Below are 18276 nucleotides of genomic sequence, written 5' to 3'. Positions count from 1 at the left end.
ACTGTTTTAGAAAATAGAAATGGAAGAAAATCTTAGAAACTCATTCTACGAGGCCAAAATTACCTTAATTCTAAAACCGGATAAAGACCCCACTAAAAAGGAAATAACAGGCCAATATCCCTGATTGAACATGGATGCAAAAATTTCAACAAAAATACTAATGAATCAAATCCAACAGTACATTAAAAGAATTATTGATATGCTTGGATGGCTCAGTGGGTTGAGCATCCAACTCTTGATTTTGGCTCAGATCATGACCCAGGGTTGTAAGATTGAGCCCCATGTTGGTCTTCACATTCATCATGGAACCTGTTAGAGATATTTTCTCTCTCTCTCTCACTCTCACTCTCGCTCTCACTCTAAGAGACAAAAAAATAGTAAATTAAAAATAAAAGAATTATTCACCATAATTTTAAAAAATGTTTTATTTATTTTTGATACAGAGAGAGACAGAGCATGAGAGGGGGAGAGGCAGAGAGAGAAGGAGACACAGAACTGGAAGCAGGCTCCAGGCTCTGAGCTAGCCATCAGCACAGAGCCCGACACGGGACTCGAACCCACGAACCTGAGATCTGACCTGAGCTGAAGTCAGAGGCTTAACCGACTGAGCCACCCAGGCGCCCTATTCACCATAATTGAATGGGATTTATTCCTGGGCTGCAGCAGTGGTTCAATATTTGCAAATCAATAAACGTGCTACATCACATTAGTAAAAGAATGAAAACCATATAATCCTCTCAATAGATGCATAAAAGCATTTGACAAAGTACAACATCTATTCTTGAGGGGAAAAAAAACCCCAACGATGAACATATAGATGGAACATACTTCAACATCATAAAGGCCATATATGAAATACCCACAGCTAATATCATGCTCAATGGGGAAAAATTGAGAGCTTTTCCTCTGCAGTCAGGAATAAGACAGGGATGTCCACTCTCACCATTAGTATTTAACATAGTACTGGAAGTCTTACTCTCAGCAATCAATCGGACAACAAAAAGAAATAAAAAAGCATCAAAATCGCCATATAAGAAGTCAAACCTTTATTATTTGCAGACACCATGACTCTCTATGTGGAAAACTTGAAAGACTCCACCAAACAATCGCTAGAACTAATACATGAATTCAGCAAAATCATAGGATATAGAGCAATGTACAGAAATTGGTTACATTTATATAAATCAACAATAAAGCAGCAGAAAAATAAGTCAGCTTAGGAATTGATTCCATTTATAGTTGCACCAAAAACCATAAGATATCTGGGAATAAAGCTAACCTAAGAGTTAAAAGATCTGTACTCTGAAAACTATAGAACATTTATGAAATAAATTGAAGGGGACAGAAAAAAATGGCAAAACCTTCCATGCTCATGGATTGGAAGAACAAATATTATTAAAATCTCTATACTACCTACAGCAATCTACCTTATCAAAATACCAACAGCATTTTTCACAAAGCTAAAACAAACCTAAAATTTGTATGGAACCACAGAAGACCCTGCATAGTCAAAGTCATCCTGAAAAAGAAAAGCAAAACTGGAGGTATCATGGTTTTAAGCTTCAAGCTATATTACAAAGCTGTAGTCATCAAGACAATATGGTCCTGGTACAAAAACAGACACACAGATCAATGGAATGGAATAGACACCCAAGAAATGGACCTGCAACTATATGGTCCACTCATCTTTGACAAAGCAGGAAAGAATTCCAGTGGAAAAAAGATTGTCTTCAACAAATGGTGTTAGGAAAAGTGGACAGTAACATGCAGAACACAATGAGACCACTTTCTTACACCATACCAAAAAAAAAAAGTTCAAAATGGATGTAGGACATAAGTATGAGACAAGAAACCATGAAAATCTTTGAGGAAAACATAAGCAGAAACCTCTTTGATCTCATCTGTAGCAAATTCCTGTTAGACAAGACACTTCACTGAAGGCAAGGGTAACAAAAGCAAAAATGAGCTATTGGGACTTCATCAAGATAAAAGTTATTGCACTGTGAAAGAAAGAATCAACAAAACTAAAAGGCAACTGACAGAATGGGAGAAGATATTTACTAATGGCATATCAAATAACAGGTTAGTATCAAAAATTTATAAGGAACTTGCAGGGAACCAGCCCACACACCACAGTTGAAAGGTCCGAGTAGGGGGTTGGTGTCAGCGTAATATCTCTAGAAAAGAAGATGAACGAGATGAACAAGACAGACGAGACAGACAAGACAGACAAGACAGACAAGACAGACAAGACAGACAACGTGGATGGTGGTAAAGCCACACTTTATTAAGATAGCCAGGGTCTTATATACCATAGGTGATTACATTATTTCTTTAATAATGGTTACATAGTTCAAGGTCCTTGAAGACATGCTCCGGAAAAGGTCATTCTTATCAGGACAGTAGTAAGTAACAGGATTAAGTCATTACAAAACAGGAATCCCCTAATAATAGTCTGGTTTTGAACATAAGATAAGCCTGAAGAATTCTATGAGGAGATATACATTCTTTGAGGCCCTTCATCAATTATTCAAGGATAAGATGCTGATCCTTTTATAAGCAAATCTTCTGGCTGAGGATTATGTTCATTTCCAACAGCAGACAAAGAGCCAGAAAATAAAGTAAGGGAAGGTCACTGACTGACCCAAGTTGATTCAAAGCCTAAAAGTATAAGCCTCTTTGCAAAGCAATGAGAAAATCATAGGATGAACAGAAGCCATATGTGGGGCCCAGGAGGCCAAATATTGTTTGAGGGTATTTTTTGCCTACTGGGCCCCAACAGGAACTTATCAAACTCAACACCCCAAAAACAAATAAGCCAGTTAAGAAATAGGCAGAAGACAAAACAAAACAAAACAGTAGGTCTGGCAGATTTCCAGCACAGTTTGAAGGCTGGATTCTAAGACTGTTTATAGAACAAAGAATAGAAGGAACTTTAGTAAAAGCTTAAGTATAATAATCCCTGTAGAGTGTTATGCTATGATTTCAGTGTCCCTATTACTAAGCATATTTTAGAAATTACTATATTAATCAGTTTTAATTTAAAAAGTCAAAGTTGGGGTGCCTGGGTGGCTCAGTCAGTTAAGGATCCAACTTCCACTCAGGTCATGATCTCAGTTTGTGAGTTTGAGCTCTGTATTGGGCTCCGTGCTGACAGCTCAGAGCCTGCTTCAGATTCTGTGTGTCTCTTTCTCTGCCCCTCCCTTGTTTGCATGCTCTCTCTCTCTCTTTCAAAAATAAATAAACATTAAAAAAAGTCAAAGTTACAGTGGAGTACTATATGGCAATGAGGAAGAATGAAATATGGCCATTTGTAGCAAAGTGGATGGACCTCAAGGGTGTCATGCTAAGCGAAATAAGTCAGGCAGAGAAGGACTGATACCATATGTTTGCACTCATAGGTCTAAGAGGACAAACCTAACAGAAGACCATAGGGAGAGGAAGGGGGAGACAGAGCTGGGGAGAGTGAGGGACACAAATCATGAGAGACTATTGAATACTGAAAACGAACCATGGACTGAAGGGGGAGGGGGACGGAGGGAGGGGGAGTGGTCGTGGAGGGGGGCACTTGTGGGGCGAAGCACTGGGTGTTATATGGAAACCAATTTAAAAATAAACTATTAAAAAAAAAAGAAATGGGCAGAAGACATGAATAGACTTTCTTTCCCCAAAGAAGACAACCAGTTGGCAATTTTAAAAATCTCAACATCACTTATCATCAGGGAAATACAAATCAAAGCCACAATAAGATTATGGGTATTAAGAAAAGCACTTGTTATAATAAGCACTGGGCCTTATATGTAAATGATGAATCACTAAATTCTACTTCTGAAGCCATTATTACAGTATATGTTATCTACTAGAATTTAAATACAAATTTGAAAAACATAAAACATTTAAATAGCCACAAATTCATGAAAAAATATTCAACATCACTAATCATCAGGGAAATGCAAACCAAAACCACAATATTATTTCAAACTTGTTAGAATGGCTATCATCAAGTTCACAAGAGATAAGTGTTGCCAAGTATATGGAGAAAAGGCAATCCTTATACATTGTTGTGAAAGGTGTAAATTTGCTCAACCACTATGGAAAACATTATGTTGCTTGTCTCAAAAAGTTAAAAATAGATCTATCATATAATCTAGCAATCCCACTTTTGGGTATATACTCAAAGGAAATGAAAACAATATATCAAAGAAATAATGCACTTCTGTGTTTACTGCAGCATTATTCACAATAGCTAAAATATGGAAACACCCTAAGTGTCCATGAATATATATATTTACATATATATATATATATATATACTTACACACACACACATACACACACTGGAATATTATTCAGCCATGAGAAAGATGGGTATCCTGTTATTTGTGACAACATTGATCAATCTTAGGCTTATTATGCTATGTTAGATATGTCAGAAATGAAAAACAAGTACTGTGTGATATCACTTTTATATGGAATCTAAAAAAACCAAATTCAAAAAAAGAGAAACTAAAATGGTGGTGAGCACTTTTGTTTAAGGGAACTAGTTTGCAGTAATAAATCTTAAAATTATAATGAACAGAATAGTAAATATAGAGAACGGTTATGTACTATACTCATCAAATTTGATGAGACTACAACTTAATAATATCAACCACTAAAAGGAAAGAATCATTGTTATGTGATAAAGATATTAATTCCTGTACATTTCCCCCCGTTTCATGATGTTACTTAAGCTACTAGATGTGTAGCAACATGGAGTTGCGTTCACACTAAATTATGAAATGGTGTTTCCCGTTCATGTCCCTGCCTCTTCAAAGTTTGCTCTTTTAATTGACTTGACTTCTGTCAATCTCTTCCTTGTAGCAGACTAACACTGATGAGGATTAGAATAAAAATAAATGCCTCTGGATACTCCTTCTCTTTTCACACATTTAAAGCGAAAGAGGAGCTAGTTTATTTCCTGTTGCCGAGACTCGCTTGCACACCAGTTTACTTGGCATGCTGTATCCTGCCTCTCCAAAACCACCAAATTTAAGTGGGGGGGGGGGCGGTGGTCACCTCTACTGAAAAACTCTCCACTCTCCATGTATTTAGAGCAGTTATTTCATACCTCACCTATAGCACTACTGTTTATATGTGCTGTTGTAAACTTCTTAAGGACAGGGATTATGTCTTCGTGATGTCTGTATTTCCACCTCAACCCTAGCAGCTAGTCCAGCGCCTTGAACAAATTAGGTGCTTAATATATGTTGAACTGAATTGAATAAAGGGTTACTATTAGCATAAGCATTTCTCACGCCTCAGTTATGTAAGCTGATTGTTCTGTTAACCACAACTATTTATGATTATCACCCCACTAACTAAATTATTTTTTAAAGTTTTGCTTTCTTTCCTTTAGATGCTACCCCATGGATATTTATCTCTAGAAAATGTGATTGCTTCCAATGAAATGACTGTCCCAAACTCTCTGCCTCCGGATACACTTTGCCAAACTGAAATCGGAATTTTCTGAATAAATTGGTCATGTCTGGAAGAAAAAAAAAAGATGTTAATTGTTACTACACTCGCAATCATAGTGCAATACATAAATGTATCCAGTTAACATGTTGTGCATGTTAAATTTGCACAATATTATGTCAACCAGATTTCAAGTTTTTTTAAACAAAGAAAATAGCATGAAAACATAGATGGCATCATTGTCTTCAAAGAGATGAAATCTGGGATGCCTGGGTGGCTCAGTTGGTTGAACAACTGACTTTGGCTCAGATCATAATCTCCAAGTTCATGAGTTCGGGCCACTGTCGGGCTCTGGGCTGACAGCTTCTCAGAACCTACAGCTTGCTTTGTATTCTGTGTCTCCTTCTCTCTCTGCCCCTCCCTCGTTCGTGCTCTGTCTCTCTCTGTCTCTCAATATAAATAAATCTTTAAAAAAATGTAAAAACAAAACAAAGAGATGAAATCCAAGGTAAAAAAAAAAACATTAAATGTGACAACTGAAAAAAATCACAACACATAACATTTATGAATACTTATCCATTGTTTAACATTGCATTACAATGCACAAAGCCAAAACTATCAAAACGAGAAATTTACAGGTGATATTTATGAGCCCTTGACAGACAGGGAAATATATAAGGACATAGAAAGTGAAAGTAAAATTGATGATTACATTTTGTTGCAGGAAGCATACCTTTGCAAATGCTTATAAATTATTTACAAAAAATACCAAGTAATTTTTTCTAAAAATGTCCACTTTTTTCTTTCTAAATCAGAAACACTGGGAAACTCATTTATAAAGCTATAAAAACAAGAAATAAGTCTTTTTTAATGTTTTATTTATTTTTGATACAGAGAGAGACAGAGCATGAGAGGGGGAGGTGCAGAGAGAGAAGGAGACACAGAACTGGAAGCAGGCTCCAGGCTCTGAGCTAGCTGTCAGCACAGAGCCTAATGCAGGGCTCGAACCCATGAACGTGAAATCTGACCTGAGCCAAAGTCGGAGGCTTAACCGACTGAGCCACCCAGGAGCCCCCAAAAATAAGTCTTATAAAACTTATGAAATTTACCATATATTAATACTCATATAAAACTATTTAGTCAAAGAAGAAATAAATTTTAATTAATAATTTTAGAATACTTTATATTTTGAAGTCAAATTAAATACAGACTGAGTATAAATCATAAATAATGAGCAAAGTGTGTTACTAAGGAAGCTAGAAATCAAAGCATTAAATAAATTTAGGGAAAGCAGGAAAAAAGAAATAATGATGATAAAATAAACACTAATAGAATGTATAAGGTCCTCCTTTTCTGGTTCTTTGGTAAAAATCATTGGCAAACCTCATCAAGGGAAAAGGAAAAAAACTACAGGAAAGAAAAACTAGAAACGATGAAGTTAAGTGAGAATATCGAGAGGATAATATTCATAACTTGTATTCTAGCATATAGCAAATGCATGATTAAGTGAATTTTTTCCTGGGAAATATCAGTTAACATGATTGACGTTCATTCCAAACTTCCTCAGTCTTCTGATATTTCTTGGAGAATGTGTAGGTATGGGACTTTGTTCTGGACAAATAGATAAGTCTCAGGGTCTGTGTCAGAAATTAAAGCTTATCTATTGTTACATAACAAAGCATTTCCAAAGGTTCAAGGACTTAAAACAACAATCTTTTGATTTACTTTTGATTCTGTAATCTGGGCTGACCAGCTACATAGTTCTCTTGATGTTGTCAGTGATAAAACAGATATTCTGGGGACTGGTCTCTGCTGGAATATTGGGATAACCCCTGTCTTTTTCAACTAGTTCCAGGATCTTGCCCTGTCCATATGCTCTCTCTTTCAAGATACCTAAGACTTTTGTGTGGAATCTCAGGGGTCTCCCCAACACAAAAGCAGAAACCATTAGGTCTTCTTGAAGCTTAATCCTAGAACTGATATAGTCACTTCCTCAAATTTCACTGGTTAAAGCTTTTACAAGGTCACCCCATTTAAGCAGAGACAACTAAATGAGGGTGTGAATACTGAAGGAATGGTTCTTTGAAAATGACTTATGCAACTTACAACCACAACCATTCTGGAGGCTATGAATATTGCCTATTCTCCATTATAGCTCAGTCAGCAAAATCTGTGAATCTCTCCAGAAATGAGCTGTAGGTGTGCCTTTGGAAACCCTTCTGATTTTGATGACCATGGGAGAAGAAGGGAAGTTGATGTTGAGCTGGATTGTATACAGTCCTCTAGTTGGATAAGGACTGTTATTTGCTCTTTTTTTAAATTAATAATTTATTGTCAAGTTGGTTTCCATGTAACACCCTGTGCTCTTTCCCACAAGTGCCCTCCTCCATTACCATCACCCCCTTCCCCTTTCCTCCTCCTTCTTCAGCCCTCAGTTTGTTTTCAGTATTCAAGAGTCTCTTATGATTTGCCTCCCTCCCTCTTCCTAACTTTCTTTTCCCCCACTTCCCCTTCCCACAGTCCCTTGTTAGGTTTTTCCTGTTAGACCTATGAGTGAAAACCTATGGTATCTGTCCTTCTCCGCCTGACTTATTTCGCTTAGCATGACACCCTCGAGGTCCACCCACTTTGCTACAAATGGCCAAATTTCATTCTTTCTCATTGTTAAGTAGTACTCCATTGTGTATATATACCACATCTTCTTATCCATTCATTGGTACCTCAATGTTCATAGCAGCACTTTCAGCAATAGCCAAATCATGGAAAAAACCTAAATGTGATTTCCTCTTAAGAGCAGGAAAACTTGGAGGAACCAAGATGGTGGAAAAGCATGGAAGTCTTTTTTTCTGTCTCACATACATAAAATACAGCAAGATCAACCCTAAATAGTCCTGCACATCTAGAAAACTGATTTGAGGTTAAACACAACAATCTGCACAACCTGAACCACAGAACTCAGTGGGTACGTGGCATGGAGAGGTGAACTGGGTGGAAAGAGGAGCTGCAAAGAGCAGGGAGCTACTTTGTTTGTGGAGAGAACAGAGATTGGGGGAGAGTATGGGAAAAAACACCCCCCCCCCAAAAGCAGCTGGAGATAAAGTGGAAAAGTGGAAACAGCTGCAGCGACTGAACTATAAAAGGAGAAAGGGGAGAGGGTTTAAATTCCATTAAGACTCTATAAACAGGGGGAGTGCAAGTCTGAAACTCTGCAGCTTGAATATGTAGTGGTGCTCTCATGGAAAGGAAGAATTCCCAGGAGAAGATTGGGTCTGGGAGGTCCTCGAGACATGAATGATTTTCCATAATCCTGGAATCACTGCTGCTACATGATTGTGTGAACTTTTTCTGGGGTGGAACATCCAGCCACAGGTCTCTGGACATTGGCAGGAGCAAGGTCCCAGGAACAATCCTGGGTTTGGCCAGCACCTGGCCATTGTTCGATGAGACCCTCCCCCAGAGGATCTGAACAGATCAAAGCCATAGTCCCTCAGAAATGACATGTTGGGAAACACAGGCATATCTCGGATTAAACTCAAGAGGGAGGTGCCGCCTGGCAACCTGAAGGTGTGGTCATGGACAGTGTAAAAGCAGGGAGTGGATGGAAACTGGAGACAATGGAAGGGTACATGATTCCTGGTCAGGGAGAGCACAGAGTTCTGATACTAGACTGCGTAGCTGGGTGACGCCATTTTCAACCCTCCCACACATGCATATGTACCTACAGGTGCCACAACCCTCCACTCCAGTAAGCTAAGTAGTGTCATCTAGTGAGAAGGGAGCCATTACACTAAGCCCCGCCCAATTGGGCCAACCTAGCTCTTCAGGAAACCACAAACTGCTCCGCCTGCTTAGTTTGGGGACTATCAAGTGCTTCATAGTTTAACTTCTAGAGGTAAAAGATGTAATATCAATCATATTTCAGTCTGCTCCCTGATCATCTTATTCAGTTTTCTTTTTTCTTTCTTTTCTTTTACTTGAATACAGAAAGATAAAAACATTAATTTTTATTTTCAATTTTTATTAAAAATATTCTCCTTTTTATTTGACTAAATTTTTTACTTTTTTGTAAATTTTTCAAATTCTATTTTACTTTCATCAAGTTATTCTATTTTATCATGTTCATTTTCTCAAATTTTCAAACGTTTTCTTTTTTCTTTATCTTTTCTTTTTTTCTTTTCTCCCCTCTAATCAATCAAGCTCCTGTCAATAACCAGACCAAAACACACCTGGGATCATTTATTTGATTTATGTGTGTGTGTGTTGTTGTTGTTTTCATTTTTTAATTTTAATATTTTTACCTTGTTAATTCATAATCTTCCATCAAAATGATGAAATGAAGGAATTCTTCCCAAAATAAAGAGCAGGAAGAAACAGCAGCCAGGGACTTAACCAACAGAGATACAAACAAGATGTCTGAAGCAGAATTTAGAATAACAATAATAAGAATACTAGATGGAGTAAAAAATAGATTAGAATCCCTCTCTATGGAGATAAAAGAAGTAAAAACTAGTTAGGATGAAATTTTAAAAAATGATATAACTGAGCTGCAATCTCAAATGGATGCCACAGCAGCAAGGACTGATGAGGCAGAGCAGCAAATCAACGATATAGTGGACAAACTTATGGCGGGAAAAAGAAAAAATAGAAAGAGAGTCTAGCAAAAGAGCATGATTTAAGAATAAAAGAAATCAGTGACCCATGAAAAAGGAACACCATCAGAATCATAGCGTTCGCAGAAGATGAGGAGAGAGAAATAAGGGTAGAAGAGTTATGTGAGCAAATCATAGTGGAAAACTTTCCTAACCTGGAGAAACTTACAGACACCAAATCCAGGAAGCACAGACGACTCCCACAAGATTCAACAAAAACCGACCATCAACAAGGCATATCATAGTCAAATACACAAAATACTCAGGCAAGGAAAGAATCATGAAAACAGTAAGGAAAAAAGTCCTTAACCTACAAAGGAAGATAGATCAGGTTTGCAGCAGACTTATCCACAGAAACTTGTCAGGGAAGAAAGAAGTGGCAGGATATATTCAATGTGCTTAATTGGAAAAATATGCAGCCAAGAATTCTTTATCCAGCAAGGCTGTCAATGAAAATAGAAGAAAAGATAAAATTTTTCCAGACAAACAAAAATTAAAGGAGTTTGTAACCACTAAACTGGCCCTGCAAGAAATCTTAAGGGGGACTCTATAAGGGGAGAAAAGATAGGGGAAAAAAAAGACCAAAAGCAACAAAGACTAGAAAGGAATAGAGAACACCACCAGAAACTCCAACTGTACCAGACACATAATGGCAATAAACTCATATCTTTTAGTATTCACTCTAAATGTCAATGTACTAAATGTTCCAATCAAAAGACATAGGGCAACAGAATGGATAAGAAAACAAAATTATCTATATACTATTTACAAGAAATCCATTTTAGACCTAAAGACACCTTCAGATTAAAAGTAAGGGCATGGAGAGCCATCTATCATGCTAATGATCACCAAAAGAAAGCTGGAGTAGCCATACTTATATCAGACAATCTATAATTTAAAATAAAAAATATAACAAGAGAAGACTAAGGGCACTATATCATAAGGGGTCTATCCACCAAGAAGACATAACAATTTTAAACATTTATGCTCCAAGTGTGTGACACCCAAATATATAAATCAATTAATCACAAATATAAAGGAACCCATTGATAATAATAACACTTCAACACCCTACTTACAGCAATAGACAGATCATTTAACAGGAAATCAACAAGGAAACTATGGCTCTGAATGACACATTGGACCAGATAGACTTAACAGATATATTCAGAACATTTCATCCTAAAACAGCAGGATATATACAGTCTTCTCCAGTGCACATGGAATGTTCTCCAGAATAGACCACATACTGGGACACAAATCAGTCATCAACAAGTACAAAAAGATCGAGATCATACCATGCATATTTTCAGACCATAACTCTATGAAACTCTAAATCAACCACAAAAAATTTTTTTTCCAAAAGATAACAAATATTTGGAAATTAAAGAACATTCTACTAAATAATGAATGGGTTAACCAAGAAGTTGAAAATGAAATTAAAAAAATACATGGAAACCAATGAAAATGATGACACCACAGCCAAAACTTTTGGGACGCAGCAAAGGCAGTCATAAGAGGGAGGTATATAGCAATATAGGCCTTCCTAAAGAAATAAGAAGGATCTCAGTTACACAACATAACTTTACACAAAGAGCTGGAAAAATAACAGCAAATAAAACCCAAAACCATACAGGAAGTAATAAAGATTAGAGCAGAAATCAATGCTATTGAAACCAAAAACCTGTAGAACAGATCAGTGAAACCAGAAGCTGGTTATTTGAAAGAATTAACAAAACTGATAAACTAATAGCCAGTTTGATCAAAAAGAAAAAGGAAAGGACCAAAATAAATAAAATCAATAATGAAAGAGGAGAAATCACAACCAACACAAGCAGAAATATGAACAATAATATTATGAGCAATTATGTGCCAATAAAATGGACAATCTGGAAGAAATGGACAAATTACTAGAAACATATAAACTACCAAAACTGAAACAGGAAGAAATAGAAAATTTGAACAGACCCATAAACAGTAAAGAAATTGAATTAGTAATCAAAAATCTCCCAAAAAATATGAACTGGGGTCAGATAGCTTTCCAGAGGAATTCTACCAAACATTTAAGGAAGAGTTAACACCTATTCTCTTAAAGCTGTTCCCAAAAATAGAAATGGAAGAAAAACTTGCAAAATCTTTCTATGAAGCCAGCATTACCTTGATTCCTAAACCAGACAAAGACCCCACTGAAACAGAGAACTATAGACCAATCTCCCTGATGAAGATGAATGTAAAAATCCTCAACAAGATATTAGCCAACCGGATCCAACAATACGTCAAAAAAAAAAAAATATTCACCGTGACCAAGAGGGATTTATACCTGGGATGCAGGGCTGGTTCAGTATCTCCAAAACAATCAATGTGATACATCACATCAATAAAAGAAAGGACAAGAACTATATGATCCTCTCAATAGATGCAGAGAAAGCATTTGACAAAATATGGATCCTTTCTTGATAAAAAAAAAAACCCTCAAGAAAATAGACACAAGGATCATACCTCAAGATCATAAAACCCGTATATGAAAGACCCAATGCTAATATCCTCAAAGGTGAAAAACTGAGAGCTTTCCCCCTAAGGTCAAGAATAAGACAAAGATGTCCACTCTCACCAGTGTTGTTCAGCATAGTATTGGAAATTTTAGCCTCAGCAATCAGACAACAAAAAGAAATAAAAGCCATCCAAATTACCCAGGAGAAGGGCAAACTTTAGCTCTTTGCAAATGACATGATTCTCTATCTGGAAAACCCAAAAGATTCCACCAATAAACTGTGACAGGATATAAAATCAATGCATAGAAATCATTGCATTCCTATACACCAACAATGAAGAAACAGAAAGAGAAATCAAGGAATTGATCCCATTTACAATTGCACCTAAAACCATAAATGCCTAGGAATAAGTCTAACCAGAGAGGTGAAAGATCTATATGATGAAAACTATAGAAAGCTTATGAAAGAAATTGAAGAAGACAAAAAAAAAAAAGGGAAAAATATTCCATGCTCCTGGATAGGAAGAACAAATGTTAAAATGTCAATACTATCAAAAACAATCTACATATTCAATGAAATCCCTATCAAAATAAATTTAGCATTCTTCACAGAGCTGTACAAACAATCCTAAAATCTACATGGAACCCAAAAAGACTCCAAATAGCCAACGCAATCTTGAAAAAGAAAACCAATGCCTCACACTGCCAGACTTCAAACTGTATTACAAAGCTGTAATTATCAAGACAGTATGGTACTAGCCCAGGAACAGACACTTAGATCAATGAAACAGAATAGAGAACCCAAAAATGGACCCACAAATGTATGGCCAACTCATCTTTGACAAAGCAGGAAAGAATATTCAGTGGAATAAAGACAGTCTCTTCAGCAAGTGGTGCTGGGAAAACTGGACAGTGGCATGCAGAAAAATGAACCTGGAGCACTTTCTTACACCATGCACAGACAAAAATAAACTCAAAATGGTTGAAAGACGTAAATGTAAGACAGGAAGCCATCAAAATCCTCAAGGAGAAAACAGGCAAGAACCTATTTGTCCTTGGTCACAGGAACTTCTTACTCAACAGGTCCCAGAAGCAAGGGAAACAAAAATCACAAATAAATTATTGGGACCACATCAAAATAAAATCTTTTGCACATGAAGGAAATAATCAGCAAAACTAAAAGTCAATTGACAGAATGGGAGAAGATATTTGCAAATGATATATCAGATAAATGCTTGATATCCAAAATTCTATAAAAATTTATCAAACTCAACACCCAAAGAACAAATAATCTAGTGAAGAAATGGACTAAAGACATGAACAGACACTTCTCCAAAGAAGACATCCAGATGGCCATCTGACACATGAAAAACTGCTCAGTATCACTCATCATCAGGGAAATACAAATCAAAAGCACTATGAGATACCACCTCACACCTGTCAGAATGGCTAACATTAACAACTCAGGCAACAACAGATGCTGGCAATAATGTGGAGAAAAGAGGATTTCTTTTGCACTGCTGGTGAGGATGCAAACTGATGTAGCCATTCTGGAAAACAGATGGAGGTTCCTCAAAAACTTAAAAATAGAACTACCCTAAGACCCAGCAATTGCACTACTAGGTATTTATTCAAGGGATACAAATATACTATTTCAAAGGGACACATTCACCCCAATGTTTATAGCATCACAATCAACAATAGCCAAAGTATGGAAAGAGCCCAAATGTTCATTGACGGATGAATGGATAAAGAAGATGTGGTACATATATACAATGGAGCATTACTTGGCAATCAAAAATCTTGTCATTTGCAACTTCATTAATGGAACTAGATGGTATTATGCTAAGCAAATTTAATTAGTCAGAGAAAGTAAAATATCATATGTCTTCACTCATATGAAGACTTTAAGATACAAAAGGGATTCCATAAAAGATGGGAAGCAAAAACAATATAAAAACAGGGAGAGAGACTCTTAAATATGGAAAACAAATGGAGGGTTACTGGAGGGGTTGTGGGAGGGGGGATGGGCTAAATGAGTAAGGGGCAAAAGGAATCTACTCTTAAAATCATTGTTGCACCATATGTAAACTAACTTGGATGTAACATTTTAAAAAATAATAAAAAAGAGCAGGAAAACTTATTTTTCATTCCCCAACATGGGGGTAATGATTTGCCAGTATGTTTCCTGCATATCCTGAAGGACAGAGTGATAAACATTCACTTGTTGATGGGTTTATCCCTGCTTCAGAGGCTCTAAAAACTTGATGGGTCTGATGATGATGAAAACCCCTAGAATGAGTAGGGAAACATTTCAACACACTCAGTGCACTCAAGGATATGAGAGAGAAAGCCCAGTTGAGTTACATAACATTTGCCTCCTATTTAACTGGTAAAAGATCTAGAAGAGAATTTACTAGAAAAATAAAACTAATGAGAAGATTTAGGAGATGTAGTTAAGACACACAATTACATAGGAACTAAAAGTAGGCTTAACAATAGATTTTTCAATTAAATTGTTTAATAGAGGAAGTGACAGAGAGATATTCATGGCGATAATTGAATTATAGATGTTGGAGACCAAGCAGAGGAGACAGTTTATAATACAATACAATGAACACATACACACATACACATAGATATGGAAACCATGAGGGAAAAGATAAGAGACTTGGAGGACAAATTTGAGACACCTAATATGTGAATAATAGAGATTACAAAAAAAAAACCCAAAAAGAAAATTTTGTAAGAAAAGTAGTACTCAGAGATTTAGCATAAGCCATGAGAAGTTAAAAATTTTCTTTGCTACCCATAGGTGATGGCCAAGGAACTGGTCTTACTTTTTCATATATCTGAATGTTGGCTTCTCTGAGCTGTTGGCTATTTGTGAGTTCCTGCAAGTAAAGTATGGGAACTCAGACTGATGACTGAAGGAGCAGACATTCTTGGGAGAACCGTTAGCCTTGCTATTCCTCCCACATTAAATACCTTCTTCATCATTGCTCAAGAAATTTAAGTTCTATATTCATCGTCCAGGAAGTTCTCCCATTAGAGTGGAGGTTTTCCCCCATGAGAGGAGAGAATCAAGTGTGAGAAAAAATTATAATTTCATTGGACTTATTCATATCCTAGAATCATGGACCAGAAGGGGATGTGCCCATAGCATGCCAAGCTTAATGCTCTCTCTAGGCATAGGTATCAGTTGACCAGTGTCAGCTTACTGTAAAATATTGCTTATTTCATAAGACAAGTTATATTGTCCCTCCAAACTTTATGCACAGCAGGTGGCTGCTGAGACATTGTGGTCAATGCATGATCCCCTGTTTGGTCTGTTCCAACTTTGAGGTTCTACCATTCTCCCTTGTGAGAAATCTGTGCTACTCCCAGTGTAGCCTGGAAGATTCTCAAAGTGCTCCTGTGTGTAGGTGTCTGCAGCCACACTTTTAATGTCTCTGCCACTTCTAATAGAGGATGAATGTTTGCAAACTTTCCATGTAGAGAATATCCTGGGGTACAATGCATTCACTGGCACTCGGGCATAGAATTGAGAGCATCTGCTTGAAAATTATGGATGTGCAAACATTTAAAGTGTTTAAAAAATACAAAAGATCCAAGCTCTGGTGTTTCAATTTATTGACTATTGGATTCAACCCCTTCAAAGTTGTACCTCTAAGACTCTAAGGCAGAAATGGGAGCAAGCAAATTAAAAAGAACAGCGTATATTTTCAGTGGAGCCATCACTTGTGAGAGATATGCAGGAGAATGGCTTCTCATGGCTGAGTCTTACCTGCCTCACGATAAACCAGTATACAAACATAAGGTGCTCAACTTGCTTCAGAAATTGACTGAAACCCATTAATTTACTTTCAGAAATATTATCTCTGGGATTTCAGGTTAGAGAATAAAACAAGTAATATTCAGGAAACTAGGAATAGTGTATTACCTGGAGAGATTTCTACTTTAAAAGTGTTGAGGTTTCTCCCCTAACACCTAAAAAGTTTTTATCTAAACTAAAAATTATCCAGAATCTTCATTTGGTCATTATGGTACATTGAGCAAATTACTGAATCCTTTGTTACATGCACCCACATCATTGAAACATGACCTTAAACCATTTTCTATCAAGAGATGGAGTCTGTTTCTCTAACAATTGAATCTGGACTTGCCATGTGACTTGCTTTGGACAATAAGATTTTAGTAAATGTTATATAAGCTAAAGCTTATAAAGTGCCTGTGCATTGGAGCTCATTCCTTTGCTGCTTCTGGAATCCTGAGAGTGACGTATTATGAGCCCAGGATAGCCTCTTGAGCAGTGAGAGACATATGGCTCAGTCCTCCAGCCTTCAGCCAGGCAGCTGATAATCACGTGAGAAAGCCATGCTAGATCACTGTGAGATCATGTTATATCTTAATCCTCTAGCTGACCACTGATGCATGAATGAGCCTGGTCAGGACAATTAGAAGAACCACTTAGATAAATCTAGATGAAATTGCAAATCTACAAAGTTGTGTTCTAAATAAATTCTTATTTCAAGTGACCAAGCTCATGGTGCTTGTTACGCAGCAATGGATAACTGATACATGGGTATTCAGTATACTTAGTAGACATCACATTGGTAGATTCTGTTCTCAACATCTGTGCTGAAACATACATGGGGTGATGCATACATAACCGTGATCTCTCCAGATTATAGGTAACAAGGAGAGCAAGAATAATGGGACCATCACTAGAAAAGCCAATCTTCCAGCAGAGTCTATTCTGGAAATGATGACAGAGAATAGAAGGGTCAGAGGACAAATGGCCTAACAGTCGAACAAGGTTTTGAGTTTATTCACCTGGAAGAGAGACCACAAACCTTCCTTAAAACCATCACTGAGAAGATGGACTTATCTGGTTGGAACCAGACTATTTTGTTGGGAGCCCCTCATTCAGAGTGGGATCAGAAAGCATGGCAGTTGGGGTTGGGTTCTTCTTGGCAAAAGTAACCAGTTAGAGCAGAGATGTAGTCTTTGCTCTTGTTTCCTCAGTCAAATATTAAATTACAGTATCCGTGCTCTCTCCACCCCAAACAGGAAGAATTTGTACCTTATTCTTGTGTGATAAAGGTTGGGCAGTCCTGGAGAGTTGTTTTCCTCAGGCTTAGCTATGGTCTGAACCTGTATTGCAGTGCCAGCATTTGCTCACAGATTGACACATGACTCAGCATTTTGTTGCATAAATTAAATCACTGGTAAGAAATTTGGAACTTAGTTTCTGGTGAGGAAAGTAAGACACAGACACCAAGGGCCACGACTGCAGGGAGCCTGTGTTTTTCTGGCTTCTATTACATCAGCAACATGAGCTCTTAGATTTGGCAGAACTAGCTTTGTGGCAGTCACTAAATGATTAACATGCCAGTGGTGTTATCTGCACCCCCCCCCCATTCAGTGGCATAAAGCAATATATCAAATGCTCTCTGCAACCTTTTCTTCCTTCTCTGGCGTCATCTAATTTGTTTAAGCCATTAGCAGCTTCACCATTCAGTCTACTGTGCACTGTCCTTGGGAATGGACTTTCTTAATTCTCCATGCTTCCCAAAGCATAAGGGCCATATTCCTGATGGCCAGAGGCAGCGATGTATAGCAAAAATAGTTTATGGTGCCAGCTCCAGCCTGAATAATGAGTATAACCACTGCCCT

At 37.2% G+C, this 18276-nt stretch overlaps 1 long non-coding RNA gene across 1 annotated transcript in view; it reads left to right on the top strand.

Annotated features, from left to right (window-relative positions):
• The window catches only part of LOC115275178, a 79813-nt gene extending 74339 nt beyond the window's left edge, over nt 1–5474 (top strand). The window contains exon 3 of the long non-coding RNA XR_003901418.1: nt 5399–5474. This is a non-coding gene — a long non-coding RNA (uncharacterized LOC115275178). The remainder of the gene's footprint in view (nt 1–5398) is intronic.
• Nucleotides 5475–18276: the final 12802 nt, after the last annotated feature.

This window comes from Suricata suricatta, chromosome 12 (assembly GCF_006229205.1).
Source record: "Suricata suricatta isolate VVHF042 chromosome 12, meerkat_22Aug2017_6uvM2_HiC, whole genome shotgun sequence".
Lineage (NCBI taxonomy): Eukaryota > Metazoa > Chordata > Mammalia > Carnivora > Herpestidae > Suricata > Suricata suricatta.
The sequence above is the reverse complement of the archived record's forward strand: the minus strand, read 5'-3'. Positions and strand labels throughout refer to the sequence as shown.